Source organism: Diceros bicornis, chromosome 21 (genome assembly GCF_020826845.1).
Source record: "Diceros bicornis minor isolate mBicDic1 chromosome 21, mDicBic1.mat.cur, whole genome shotgun sequence".
NCBI classification, from domain to species: domain Eukaryota; kingdom Metazoa; phylum Chordata; class Mammalia; order Perissodactyla; family Rhinocerotidae; genus Diceros; species Diceros bicornis.
In genome coordinates, this window is record NC_080760.1 from 15,683,715 (window position 1) to 15,699,412 (window position 15,698).

The 15,698-nt window shown below is 40.9% G+C and overlaps 1 protein-coding gene across 2 annotated transcripts in view; it reads left to right on the forward strand.

The window, feature by feature from the left end:
- The window catches only part of SDC2 (syndecan 2), a 104,744-nt gene that overhangs the window by 55,408 nt on the left and 33,638 nt on the right, over positions 1–15,698 (forward strand). The window lies entirely within an intron of this gene.

The following is a 15,698-nucleotide window of genomic DNA, read 5'->3' on the forward strand; positions in this document are numbered from 1 at the left end:
CAGTTAATTTTTGTGGCATTTGGTTGTCTCCCTCATTAGACCAAGCTCCAGAAGGATGGAGACTGCGTCCAGTTTTGCACCCTGTGTTATAAATGGGAAAGTTGCACCCTGTGTTATAAATGGGAAAGTAAGTCCCACTTGTGGGGTCTTTAAGGATCATTACAACATGGCTGCAGAAATTACACTCTGGCGTATGAAATTAAAGATGTTATTATACTCACAGGCCATAGGAGAGGGAGGCAAGGTGTGCCACGCAGGGGGCCATGTGGAAGGAGTGCCCAGGGAGCACGTTCAGCCAAGCAGGTGGGGAGCTGAAAGAGAGTGAGGTTCCCTGGGCAAGTGCCTTTATTGTGGTCAGGGTGGAGTACACAAGCAAAAGGCTTGAGGGGATTTGATTGATTGTCACTAGGTCACAGGCAGGGGAGGGCAAGAAGGGGAATTTGTGACAGGGGCCAGCCTTAACACACGGGTACAACCCATCGTGGTGTGTTGACAACCTATTTGTGGGGATGGTGAGGCATGAGGAAAACAAGAAGTTTAAAAAATTTACAATACACACCCATTATATTCTCAGCCCCTAACATGGTGCCTAGCACATAAGAGGTATCACATATCTGGATGAATGTATGATACAGACTTTGTTTTGTCTCCTTTCTTAGAACATGAGAATCATGGGGACCTCATGGGATTCAGTTAGCATCCATTAAGAGTAGCTGGTATAGCACTCAGCTAGATTTGAAGAAATTAGGAATCCTATGTTTTGTTTAGTACCAGCTCCAATCAGTTACTCAATATTTGTTGAGTATGAGGCAGGGCATGAAGTGCTGTAGCTGTGTTGTCTTATTTCTTCATCTTAGCATTTCTTCATGTTTACGGAGCAACAAGAATGATTCAGGTAGCTACTGGAAGCCACCAGGTAAAAGTGCGCAGATAATAAATATTAGCATTTGTTTAGGGGAACTGCACAAACATTTAAACACAAATGTATGTCATTGGTGGAATTTCATAAAGCAGGCTAGATTTAAAATTTTTCCCTTTGCTATATAATACTTTACGGTCTTGGAAGTTTTCAGAAAATGAGGCCACTTCTCAGTTACTCTGGACAAAACTTACTCTTCAAATTTAATAGCATTTTCTGCGCCAGTGTCCGTTCTTTTGTTCATCTCTCAGTTCCCTTTATTGACCCTGCAAGTTGAGGCATCCGTACAAATCCAGGTACTTACCTTCCTTGCCTGCTGCAGAGAAGGTCTGAGATAGTGTAAATTTTCTCTTGGTCTAAGAATAGTATATTTCCAGCTTGAACTATAATAAATTGTTAAACTTAGTGAAAGCTAGATCTCTTAACTTCCTCCTGAGCTTGATTGTTAAAAAATAGTTTGGAGTAAATTCTCAGAATATCACACATAGGCATATATTCCAATAGGATTAAGTAAGGTACTTGGAAGTCAAATTTGAAGTAGAAAGTTTATGGTTTGGATTATTTTTATAATGTTATTTCAGATTTCTCACCATATGTCCCCTCTTTGGGGCTGATAATTTGAGAAGTCAACTACGTATAAACCAGCTTTAGTAAAAAGTTTTATGTTTAAAAGAAAAAAATTAAACATGGAAATTATTTCTCCTCTGGCTACACCATTGCCCCTACCAATGCACACACACTTTTATCCAGTTTTAGGATTGTATCAATTAAATATTTTGGTGTGTGTCTGGTCAGTTGGTGTCTTTATATAAGAATGGTGCTGTTTCTTACTGAACACTATTTTTATCTCTTTGATACTTATCCCAAACCCGAGAACAAAATAGCTGTGTTGTGTAGTAGGAACGTCCTTGAATGCCAGGCTGGAACTTTTTTAAAGAAGATACAGAAGTACAGAGAACACAAGTACATTAAACTCATCCTGAGGATAGATGTCAGGGCGTGTCTAACCATGTCTACATTCAGTGTACTTTGTAAATAAAGCCCATAATTGGACCGCATGAGTAGTTAGGGCAGTTCTAATTGCATGAAACCTGTCTGAGAGAAGGATCCATTCTGTTCTTCGCGGTTGAGGAGATTATAAGTGTAGGGTAGAGCTGTGTGTTGTTTAGAAATAGTTTGCTAGGGTTCAGACATGCTTCTTTTCTGGTGGGTGGAGATGAGGTGAGAGGAAAATAGCTGGATTTGCCCTGGTTCTTGGGAAAGGAGAAGGGAATTTGTGATTCTGGCTCAATATTGGGTAACCAGGAACGATGCTCAAGCAAAAGAGATGGCTGGTGGTGGTTTGGTGGCAAGCAACTGACAGGCCTTCATTAGTAGGTACGTGGCCTTTGTAGGCGCTTGTGTTGGTTGTTGTCTTCAATTATATCCTTGACATGTACGGAGGAAATCTTTTTGAAGTAAACATAAGGATGAAGAATTTCTGAATTTTACCTCTTGATATTGGCTTAATGTTCTCAGACTAAGTTCCTCACACCTAGTGGGTGCTCTGAAATGTTTATTGAAAGAATGAATGAATCTGTTTTTTAAATGGGATAAGTCCATGTAAATACCTATTTTTGAAGCATTTCCATAAATCAAATGAAATTTGATTATTACTGTGTAATAAACTATATATAATAATAAAGAACCTTAATGGAAAACTCTTAAACCATACATTATCTTAAAAGTCACATGTAAAGATAATTTCCAGATTATTTCATGGATTGCTAGTTGGAGGAACTGGTTTATCTTTGGACTGTTTTTGCATGGTTTACTGGAATTGGGGAGTAAATGTACTCAGGGTAATTTAATGACTAAGTTATCTAATTTCTGCCCAGTTCTGGGCTAGGAGCTTGCTATATGGGATCTCCCTAAAGAATAGTGGTGGAAACAAGGTTGCCATATTGAGCACGGGGCCAATAGGGACTAGGTGGGATATGATGATGTGAGAGAGGAGAGTTGAGGCCGAATGGCCAAGAAGGAGGTGAAATTTGAGCTAGGGCTTCAAAGATTTAGGACTTGGACAGCTAGAAGGGAGAAAGGAAGGGATTGCTGGAGAATCTCCACTAACCTGGAGGTGGAGTTGAGTGTGGGACGGTGAGGAGATGACTGACCTTGAGTTATTGTAAAAGATGGGAAATGAGGTGGGTGTGGGGCCAGGCAGAGGATTTGGGATTTAATGACATAAGTAATAAGAGGCCATTGAAGATTTCTGAAGAGAGAAGTGGGAGAATGAAACTGCGGTTTAAAGATAAGTGTGATTTGCCACATTTGTGAGTACTTCTCATGATGTTAGTGTAAGTGTGCTGTTTCTGTAGCCATGTACCAGATGCCATCTCCAGTAGGTTTTGCCCCCACCTTTTTAGCCTAAAGTGAATGATCAATAATGATTAAGCGACTAAACCTTTCTAAGTGATAGGTTTTTGTCTCAATTTTTATACCGCTCTAAGTTAGATTGCAAATGAGTACATAGTACAGTCCTCATTCAATAGGAAGGGAGATCCATGAAACATGAGTTTTTCAGCCAAATTCTAACCAAGTTGAAATTAATCCAGGAATAGTAAGCCACCTTTTCTCCTCCAGTTACTACTGAACTTCCTAATGTGAAATGAATTTTAAATACTTGGGGAACAAAACACCTAGATCTATATGAAGCTTAAGGCTTCATATAAGACCAAATGTTAGTTTTTGAGTTGGTATTGATTTTGGTCTTAAAGATGACAAAATAACAAAAATTCATCCCCCTCCCAATTTTTAATTGATTTTTACCAGCTTTATTGAGATGTAATTCACATACCGTATAATTTATCCATTTAAAAGGTGTACAGCTTACTGGTTTATAGTATATTCAGAGTTGTGCAACCATCATCACAATTTAATTTTAGAATTTTTTCATCACCCTCCTAAAAAAATCTATCCATTAGCAGTCACTCCCTCGCCCTGCAGTTCTCACCTCCTCTCTTCCCTCCCGCCCAGCTCCAGGCAACTGCTAACATAATTTCCATCTCTATAGTCCAACTGATTTTTTTTTAAACTGGGATTTTACAGAATGCTACCCTAGATTTTGGCATCAGAAGACCTAGGTTCAAATCCTAGCTTGCTAGTACTATGACCTTGAGAAAATTTCTTAACTTTGTAAAGTCTGTTTCCATATTTTTCAAACAACTTCACAGCTTTTTGTGAAGATTAAAGGATATTTATGTAAAAGTGTTTTGTTAAGTGTTATATGAGTTAATTGTTCCACGGGAGGTGTGTAACTGAATTATTAAAGGGTCTTAAATATTAATCCTTTAAAATAGTTGGTAGAAAAAAAATAGTTGGTAGAACATAATAGAATCCATAACAAATGTTTGGATATAAAAGAACAGATTTTGTTTTTAAGGCTAGGGTTTTATTATTTATATGACTTCAGAGTTTGACATTTAAGATGGAGGAAGTTTTCCTGGATTTCCCTGTAGAACCTAGTGTGGTAGTACTTATGCTGTTTTTGGATCACAAATCCCTTTGAGAATCTGATGAACGCTATGCACATACACTTAATTCTATTTTTAAAAAATCAGGAAGTTCATGGATCCCTTAAAACCATCCATACAGTACCACGTACTCCCACATGCCAGGTTAAGAGCCCATGGTCTTTTAAAAGAGAGATAAAATAGCTTTTTCAGGGGGCCGGCCCGTGGCGTAGTGGTTAAGTGAACGCACTCCCCTGCTGGCGGTGCCGGTTCAGATCGCGGGCGCGCACCGACGCACCGCTTGTCAGGCCATGCTGTGGCGCGTTCCATATAAAATGGAGGAAGATGGGCATGGATGTTAGCCCAGGGCCAGTCTTCCTCAGCATAAGAGGAGGATTGGCAACAGATGTTAGCTCAGGGCCGATCTTCCTCTCACACACCCAAAAAAAAAAGCTTTTCAAAGCTGGAATGAGCGGTCCCACACATTGGTAGGAAATCACAGTCATCAGCCTGAAGTGTGTATATTTACCCTCCAATTTTTTTTTTTAATTTTTGGTGAGAAGTCTAGACTTCTAGGTCTAGAAGTGTACATACATCTCACGTAGAGAAGAAGCACAGAGCAGTATCCCTGAAGATAGACGGCTGGTGAGAGGAAGAACAACCAACCAGGGTATCTTTCATATTGTAAGCAATGTCCCTGGGGCCTGCACATTTTAGAACCCTTGTATAAACAAGTGTTGGATTCCCAAAGGCCCCGGGGTGGGGGAGTGGGAATTCACAACAACCTTACTGCACAAGGTGATGGCCTTGATTGAGTTTATTTTCCAGATAGCTGTTCCTCACAGGCCACTTGATACCACCGTTGTTTATTTCATAGTGGTTAAATGGCCCAACAGTGCAGCATCCCTCCATAGCTTTAACAAAGAAGTCCTCACTGTGTCTAGAAAGCAAATTTTTTCTTTACCAAATCTGATTTCCCACTTACTTCCCTTAATTTGAAATGCAGTATTGTGGGAAGATATTTGGGTACCGGTGATAAAAGATCCAACTAAGAACAAAGCTTAGAGGGTTGGAACGGGGAGAAAAGATGAGGTGAGAGCTGAATGAATGCTAGTGAACGCAGAGTGGCCAGGTGGCCCCTGACAAATAAGAGAGACCATCACTTTCTACACAACCTTTGGATAATAGTCCTTTATCAGATATGTCTTGTGTAAATATTTTCTCCCAGTCTGCGGCTTGTCTTCTCATTTTCTTGACAGTGTCCTTTTGCAGAGCAGCGGTTTTTAATTTTAATGGAGTCTAGCTTATTAATTATTTCTTCATGAATCATGCTTTTGGTATTGTATCTAAAATTAGTCATTGTCATACCCGGGGTTGTGTCAGTTTTCCCCCAATATCATCTAGGAGTTTTATAGTTTCTCATTTTACGTTTAGGTCTGTGATCCATTTTGAGTTAATTTTTGTGAAGGATGTAAGGTCTGTGTTGAGCCTTGTTTTGTTTTTTGCATGTGGATATCCAGCTGTTCCAGCTCCATTTGTTGAAAAGACTACTTTTCCTCCATTGTGCTCCCTTTGCTCCTTTGTCAAGGATGAGTTGACTGTGGGTCTATTTCTGGGCCACTGCCTTTTAGTGACTTAAAGATAAGTGGACAAGAGGTGGTATCTTTCACTGGAGCTGCCTCCCTTGCTTGCCCTTGGTGGGAATTCTGAAGGAGATGGGCAGCCTGGGGAGTCAGGATGGCAGGGAGCTGGCATGGAGGGCACTCCCTGTGGGTCTTGGTAGCTATTGGAGTTTCTGAGGAAAGGACTCATTGTTATGGAGTGGAAGTGAGAGGCCCTGCGTTACTGGAATAACAATGAATCCAATCCTCATTTCCTCCTCTTCTGCAGGCTCCTCATTTCTGACACACTCATTCTAACTGATAAGATAATTAGAGCAAAATTTTGTGTAACTGCTAGAATGAGGGATTCCACCGAATCAAGTATAATTGGTAATCCTCACCTTCGATCCTTCATTCTAGCGAAACCTAAAACAAAATTAGGGTTGTTTTTAAGCAGAGCTTTTGTGTTTAAATTACCCCATTTCTCTTTCCATATCTGTAGGCTAACCTAAATTCCAGATTTCCCATTTGGGGATTTGGATGGTTCTCCCGTGGAGGCCAAGGTTAATGTAGTGATAGGTTAGTGGCTATGGGAGAAGGGGACATGTTCACAGTGGAGTTCCATTCTTTTTTTTCTTTATATTTCCCCGCTGACAGTTCCCCACTGACAGTGTCACTCTTGTGTAACTTTGTGGCTTCAGACCGTCAGTTTCACACACATCACTCCTAAGTTATTTTTCTGGCTCTGTGCTCTTTTTTCTTTCACTCTTCCAACCACCTGGTAGACATTTTCCTTTGGACTCCCTGTTAGTGCCTTAAACACCAAAAACAAAATGTGCCGGCCTTCTCCCAAACTTATCTTTTCCATTATTATTTCTACAAATGATGTCAGCGAGATGTCTCTGTTGCCAGGTCTAGTTGAAGTTTCCAGTTCTGAAAGCTTATAAATCTCTCCATTGTCCATATTCCACTATCTTGCCCTAGATTAGCCTTCTTGACAGCCGTCCATCTGGTCTTCTAGCTCTTCCTAACCCGCCCTTCCAAGATCTCACTTCCTCCCCCATAAAGTTTCAAGAGCTCACAATTTCCAGTTAGATAGAGTTTGGGCTCGTAGGCTAGCACTCAATTTCCTGGCTTTTACCTAACTTTCATCTTTTCTAGTACATCCCCTCATGCTCTTTGCTACCCAACTAAGTTGAGTGTTCTCCCAGCCCCTCCATTTTCTGTAAATATCTTATATGTTTCCACTTTTATATCTTTGTTCTCAGACTTCTAAGCCAGTGGTCCTCAAACTTTAAGGGTACATCAGACCCACCTGGAAGACTTGCTGCAGCATGGATCTCTGGGCCCCACTCCAGAGTTTCTGATTCAGTGGGTCTGGGGTGGGCTCTGAGAATTTATAGTCCTGACAAGTACGAGTGATGCTGATGGAACCCCACCTTGCACCTTGAGAACCACTCTTCTAAGCAATTTTCAAAGCTGATGTGGAAGTAATGTAGTCCATATTTAATATATTTGTGTTAAAAGATGAATTTAATTCATAAGGAGGCCAGCAGTTACTCAGATCTGTGCACTGGAGTTTATGTAGAACAGTGCTAAAATTGTGTTTTGAACTTAAAAAAATACACTTTAAACTCTTACTCTGTGCCAGCTGACAGGCCCTTTGCCTGTAAAAGCACAGTTGAATTGAGGGTTATAGTTCCGTTTCTTCTCTACATGTTGGATAAGAACACTTGCCATATTTACCCGTGAACCACCGATGGCCACACTCTGCCATTATAGACCAACAGGCCTTACAGCCAGTCGACTGCCAATTACCAAACTACAGGCCTGTGTTCCCAAAGCGGTTTAGCCAAGCTATGCCAGCATCTCTATTGTTCGTTCTGTGACCAGGCCTAGGCATAGTCTTATAGATTGGTGGCTTGGTATTTACGCCCTTTTAAAGACTCAAGTGTCCCCCGTTGTCCTGGTGCGAAGGTTTTATGTTTTAGTCTTACTGTTAAATGTAGGGATTATTTCCTTGTGTCACTCAAGATGGAAGTATAAGCCACTTGTCCACCAATGGGGGTAGGGAAAAGGGGTGGGAAGGCACTGTGGCCTGTAGCCTATGAGAGACACTTCAGTGCTTTTAACTTCGTGAGGGCATGTCCAGGGGTGAATGCAGTTTGAGCAGGGCATTTGGAACTCCCTGAAAGGTCATCAGTACCTAATAGATTTTTCACTTCTCTTCTCATCACGGTTGCATTCTGCTGGTCTAGACTGTAGTCCCTTCAGCGTAGCACTGTATGTGTTGGTTGCTTGTGGCCTAGCCTCACAGAGAGAGGTAAAGGACCTGTGATTTAAGGGCACTTCTGTTACGAAGGATTCTGAAGTGAAAGCTTGAAGAGAGCTTTCTGATTGGTGAATGTCCCTAAGACGTTTTCCTTACACACCTCCAGACTTCTGATATCTAACCTGAAATAAAATTTTCCGAGGAAAGGCCTTGAGATTGTAGATTTTTTTCTGCAGTTTATCTTATAAATTTTATTGTCTCCCATAGTTAAGTGCGGAAATCAGTCCTGCCAATTCTTTGGAAAAGCGCCTTGCCCATTGTTTTGGGAGTTGAACTTTGTGATCCTTTAGAAAACTGACTTAGTTGTCTACTGTTGCATTTTAGTCATTCTCTGTACACTTCTCACTCTGCTTCATAAACTTTGATAAGTTAGCAATAAGATATCTTTTCCTCCCCAGATGTGTTTGTTTATTTTTTAAAAATTATACATTGAGGAAAGGAAAGTAATTTTTAGGAAAATTACAATGCATGAAGCATATGCATTAAATGCATTAAACGTATCAATTATTTTAGTTTATTATGAATGAATATTATATGAAAGAATTAGTACATGAATGAATATTATGCATGAATACACTAAGCTATTATTTCTGAAGTTAGTTTTAAGAATGAGATGTCCGTTTAGTATTAGTATGGTTAGGTGAGTCTATATTTGCTATTTGTAAATTATCAATTTTTAAAAAATTGTCTCAATTTTTTTTTAGAGGTGCAAGTTTTATTAGACATGTTCCATCCAATCTCTCATTTTATAGGTGAGGGTAATGAGGTTCTGATAAATCACACTGGCCACTGAAACCATCCTGAATCTGACTTACTGTTTGATTTAGAAGATATCTCAGGTCCTATGGGATCATCGTACTGAAAAGAATCTTTACTGTTTCTCTGTGCTGAAGAAATGAATTTAGATTGAGTCTTAGATTAATAGGGTTTTAGATAAATAGAGTTTAACATATATAAATCCTAACAGTATATGCATATGTGGTCTTGTCTATTAAGGTAGCAACAAGGTGGAAAGTGGGGCGGGGAGGATAGAGAATTGAACATGTATGACACCAGCAGCAGTCTCTTCTTTAGCTAGTAGTGTTGAGAGTGTTGCCTTGTGTCTGTGTCTGTTTTCCCTGACACCATTCATACCTATCACACATAGATTGGGAAAGACCGCATTTTTCTCCACAAGTCTGGTTGGAAAGGCCACATAGATAACTTCATAGATAGATGAAGAAATTGGAGATATTTGGAATGTAATGGCGTTTCCCCTGGGGGCGAGAGGTGAAGGGCCTAGGGATGGATCACTGGGGGATCAATGACCTGGAAGTTGTGGAGTTGAAGTTCTGCAACCTGTTGAGATAGCTGAGTTGTGTTACTCCACAGAAGATGCATAGTGTTAGTGGACAATACAGTGGGCATGCCACCTAAAAGACCTGGGCTTGAGTCTTCCTTCTTTCCTGCCCCTTATGCCACTTATTAGCTGTGTGATCTTGGGGAGGACCCTAGACTCGCACCCTTTTAGGTGTTGATGATGCCACTGCTTTTACCTTACACGGGTGCAGTGAGCATCCACTTTGACTGGGTGAAGTGAAAGAGTGTCATAAACATAAAGCAGTAAAATGAAATGTCTCGTGTTTTATCATTATTATCATGGTTATATTGATTATTACATTATCTTGGCCAACGTTATCATGGGCTTCTTAGATGCTTCTCTTAAAGAAATACAGAATTTTAGTTTCAAAACACATTTCATGTAAGGATATTGGAGTTGACTTTGGTAAATTCATGAACTTAAACACTTAAACTCTCTCATGGCCTTTAAATAATTCTTGATTATTTGAGAACATTTAATTCATCCCAATGCTGTGGAATTATAAAACCATTAATGATATTATAACTCTGGAAGCAAAGGCTACATACAGCTAACTCATTAGAATGATACGGACTATTGTGAAAGGGTTTTCAAGCATTCTACTCACAACATTTCTGGGAAAATAATGAAATGTGAACCATAACAGGTTTTAATTGGGCATATTTTACATGTCTAAAGAAGCTCTTACAATAACTATTGTACTTATTAGTTTTATGTGAAATATAATTAACAAGACTTTATACCATACCAAAAAATATTTTTGCTGATTGTTCTTAGTTTCTCTGAGATTGGTGGTCTTTTTTTTTTTTTTTCAAGTCACTGTGACCTTGCAATCTGAGAAGTATGGGCATTATTTTCATACTTTAATCTCATTATAAGCATTTATATTTAGGGAGGGGTGTGTGTGTGTATGTGTTTGTGTGTGTATGTTTAAACAGCTCTTTATGTTCTAAAGTTTACACAAGTGAAAATTTGTTAGTAAGATCTCATGACTATAACAATTTCTATCAAATGTCATCAAAGTCTGACTTACAGAATTGTGGTAGCAAAAAGATAGGGAAGAATTCTCATTTCTCAATTGCAGTTTGAAGAGAAAATGGTGTCATAAAAATCTTAAGTTTTGGCATGTTCTGCCATCTTTAATCTGATTGAGAGTTCAGAAGAGTAATTTGGTTGTCATAGAAATTTTTTCCTCAACTTATTTTTAGCATAAAAGCCTCATTACCCAGCTGTATTCTGAGAAGTAGAGTGGGAGTAATACCTATTAGTACCTACTATGTGCCAGGCACTGTTAGACATTTTACGTGCAGAGGGTCATTATAACCACCACAAAAGGTAGTGGTATAATCTTCACACTTGAGAAGAAGACACTCCTATAAAGTGTTGCTGTCATTCAAACTCAGGTCTGCCACACACTGGAAAGTCCATATTTTTCCTACTACTTCCTTACAGAGGCGTAATTACTGACTCTTTATCTAATATGCCAGTAACACTTATTCTAAACTTAAGGGAGTGTTGTCTCAGTTTTCTTTGCTTTGTCTTACAAAATCATACGAGGTAGGAGCCAGGTAAACCCTCTGTCTGCAGCAAAGCCTGTGGGTTATTCCTCTCTTCCTCAAAGTTCTTAATTACTCTTGGCACATCTTGGGGTGAAAGAATACATCTTGTGGGGGTGGAAAATGAAATGTTAACTTTAATGAATAAAATTGTTGGCCAGCCCAATGAGTTGGTGTAAACAAAATGGGGAGCAGCTGAATGAATTTGTTTTTCTTAATGTACCTTTAAAACATAACCAAAACCTGTTGGAGATATCGCACAGTTGTCCAGTTGCTAAAATTATCTTTTTAATACTTGGTGCTGGAGCCCCGAAGCTCTGTCTGTATTAGCTAGACAGGCCAGGTGGCTGCGGGGGGCGTGGAGGGGGCTCAGAGAGCTTCAGTGACTTGCCCAAGGGGAAGCCTGGAGGTGGAACTCTTGCTTGGAGTTCTTGATTCATAGGTGGAAATAAATACCACAGAGATTGAGTTAGTGCCATCTTTTCTTGTATCTGCAAGTTTGTAGAATGTGGACTGGTCAGATACTGCTGATTCCAGGAGCTAGGTAGTACAGCCCTGGTCTAGGACCATAGCTCAGGCCGACATTTTCGAAATGTGGGTCTTTAGTTACAAGAGAAAATAAGGGAAAAGTGAATTCATTCGGTAAACATTTTTTGAACATTTTCTGTGCTTGGTAGGGAGACAGGTGATGAGGGGAAGCCGTCATTTGCTTGGGGTAGGCAGACATAAGTCAGTGTAGTACAAGTGAGAGGCGTGAAGAATAATGAAAGTCATTATGTGATCAGGGAAGGGGGAAGTTCCATGTGGTTGCTGCTTGGGTAAGAATGGTAGAATGTTCCTTCAGGCTCACTCTCCCTTCTTCTTATAGCCTCAGCCTAGACATCTTTTCCTCGTGAAGCCTTTTCCTTGACCCCCACCCAGGACTGGGTTAGGTTTCCTTGTTGTGGGGCCCTAGAGTACAATGTACCGCCCTTAGCAGGCCATCTACCTCAGGGTTGTAACTGGCTCTTAACCTGTCTTTCTTACCTGACTGTAAGCTCCCATGAGAGGAAGAGCCCTGTATAGATACAGCGGCCTGCACTTAGTAGGTGGTTAAATGTTTGCTGAATGAAATGAAGCTATAAAGGGTGGAGTCCAGTTATGGAGGGCCCTATAGTAATACTAGGTAATATTTATTGATTGCTTACCATGTGCCAGGCACTGTAAAAAGTGCTTGGCCTGTATTAACTCATTCAGTTTTTCAACAACCCGTAAAATAGGTACTGTGATGATTCCTTTTTATAGATGGAGAACTTGCGGCACGGCAAGTCGAATGTGCTCTCAAAGGTCGCTTAGCTTATAAGTGCAGAGCCTGGCTCTACCCTAGCCATGTGGATCTGGAGTCTTGCCCTCACCCACTTTGCTCCCTGCCTCTAGCTCACCCTGCTGGGGAATTGAGACCAGCTCCTGGAGGCAGTCAGGGCTGTAGTGCGGTAAGCAGGGGCATGTGTGAGCACGTGTCCCCTGTGGTAAAGTAAGCCTGGCACTCCGGTGTAGGTGGACTGTACAAAGAAGAGAGATGCCAGCAGCAGTGCAAAGTCACCCCTGAAATGGCACCAGCAAGACATATTAGTGTGATTTATTGACCTAACAAACACACAGAGCGCTTACTATGTGCCAGGCACTGTTTAAAGTGCTTTACAAATATTAACTAGTTGAATGCTCAGGGCGACCCTATGAGGTAGGCACTGTTACTATCATACCCATTTTATAGATGAAGAACCTGAGGTTCAGAGAGGTCCCACAGCTGGTAAGGGGCAGAGCCAGGCAAGTCTGGTCCCAGGTTCTTATCCACTATCCCATGCTGCCACTGAGTCTTCCTATAAAAGGGAATGATTCCTAGTAGTCTCTGGTGGTGTTTCCATTCCAGATTGTACAGGATCTCAGTGATATTTTGGAGATAGATCCTTCCATTTCCAAAAGCATCTGCTCTAAAGACATTTGTCTAGAAATTTTTATATGATTATATTCTATTTAATATATGCTTGGCTTGGAGCAGAATAAAACCAGACGCAGGCCTTGCCCTTGAGGAACTTATATTCTGCTAAGGGGAAACAGAAAAGCATACAGGCATATAAAGAAAAAAATAATTCCAGCTACAGAAAGGTAAATTAAAAAAATAAAAGAAGATAATGTAATGGACCTGTGCTATCCACTATGGTAGCCACTAGCCACATGTGTCCACTGAGCACTGGAAATGTGGCCAGTCCACATTGAGAAGTGCTGTAAGTATAAAACATACATTGGAATTCAAAGATTTAGTATGAAAAGAAAATTATAAATATCTCATTAATAATTTTTACATTGATTGCATCTTAAAATAAATTTTTTGTATATTGAATTAAATAAAATATATTAAATGAGTGCTAAGTGAAATAAGCTAGGCACAAAAAGACAAATGTTGTATGATTCCTCTTACATGGGGAATAGTCGAATTCATAGAGACAGAAAGGAGACTGGTGCTTCCCAGGGGCCAGCGGGGCAGGGACTGGGGAGTTATTGTTTGATGGGTGGACTTTCAGTTCGGGGTGATGAAATGTTGGAGGTGGATGGTGGTGATGGTTGCATAACAATATGAATGTACTCAATGCCACTGAACTGTACACTTAAAAATGGTTAAAATGGTAAAATTTATGTTTTACCACAATTTTTTTTTTCTGAGGAAGATTGGTCCTGAGCTAACATCTGTTGCCAATCTTCCTCTTTTTGCTTGAGGAAGATTAGCCCTGAGCTAACATCTGTGCTCATCTTCCTCTATTTTGTATATGGGTTGCCACCACAGCATGGTTGCCGACGAATGGTGCAGGTCTGTGCCCAGGAACTGAACCTGGGCCACCGAAGGGAGCATGCCAAACTTAAACACTAGGCCAGGGGGCCGGCCTCTACCACAATTTTTAGAAAGCCAAAAAAATGAATTTAAGTTTAAAAAAATATTGACCACGAGAAAATTTAAAATTACATAAGTGGCTCATGTTATATTTCTGTGGGACTGTGCTGGAATAGAGAGCGATAGGTACATGGTCAGGAAGGGCCTTGTTGAGGAGATCCTCCAAAAGAGAAATGGGTCCTCTGAAATGAGAAGGAACTGAGTACAGAGAAGCTTGAGGGAAGAGTTTCAGGCAGACAAAGAGCTGGTGCAAAGGCCCTGGAGTGAGAACAAGTTACGTGTTTGGGGAGGTGGCGTGAAATAAGGATGGAAAGAGGGGTCCCAGATGGTGCAGAGTCCTACAGGCCGCGGTGAAGAGTTCGGATACTACTCCGCTCGACTTGAGAACAGAAACAAAGCAATAAAAGATGCTCATTTTGTATAGACTAAACCATATGAAATTGGTGATATTTCTGACCTACAGAATGGCGGTTTCATCTGCTTGAACCTAATATTGTGCTGTAGTTTTGCAGTTTGATTGTTTCACCAGTGGTGTGCCTGGTCTGCTAGCAAAGAACGCGCTTGTTGTCTTCTAATTATTTGTGCGTTGGTGGCGCCTCAGAGGACAGCACCCTGTCCTTTCGGCTGCGGATCACAATGCCTGACGACAAATTTGTGTTCAAGTGGAAGAAAACCTAGCTGGCCACAAACTAAAACTGTCACAAATAATAAGAAATCCTGAAGGCAGTACCTTGAACATTTCTATCTCATAAACTTTCATCTTCGTCAGCTTGGTGGCATTTGGAACCCAGAGGGAGAGGCAGCAGTATCATTAGCACCTTTAGATCTTGGCTCTCTAAAGTAATGGGGGCATTTCTTATTATTGGACAGGTAGACTTTTCCTTCTGGAAAGGTCTAGTCTCAGGCCAAGTAAATTGAAGGATTGGCTTTCTCAGTGGGGGAGGGTTGTTAAGAAGGTTGATTGGGGTTTATCGTTATATTCAAGGCCGTCAGTGCTGGCTCAGGTAGTCTCATGGCCACGTTCTGTCTCTTGGGTCCACCTTGGTGGCCTCATTGTGTATTATTACTGCCTTTCTCGGAGCAGGGGGCCTGGGACAATGAGAGGTGACCCCACAGGAGGTGCTGCCGAATGAATCGTTTTCTTAATAGTCTTTGACTCCAGAGCCCCTGGTGGAAAATGTTCATATTAAAGGAGAAGATGGGTAATACTTAAAATCTTTCATTTTGTGAAAACATTTTCTAGGCTTTGAAACCTCCCTGGCCACCTGCTGGGGACCGGTGACTCCCGCCAGCGATGATGATTGCTGCTTGTGCTCCGGCCGTTTGTGGAGGCGTTCTGTGTCCTATTTGAACTCCCCGATGAAACGGTTCCAGTGGCTCTGGGCATCTTGGGTGGTGTGAGTGGGAGAGGTGACTGCCGCTTCCCCAGGCTGTTTGGAGTTTAAAAGTTGAGTAAATACTTTGTGCTCCCCTGGGATGACTAACATCATTTCCTGATAGCCTGGGTGCTGTG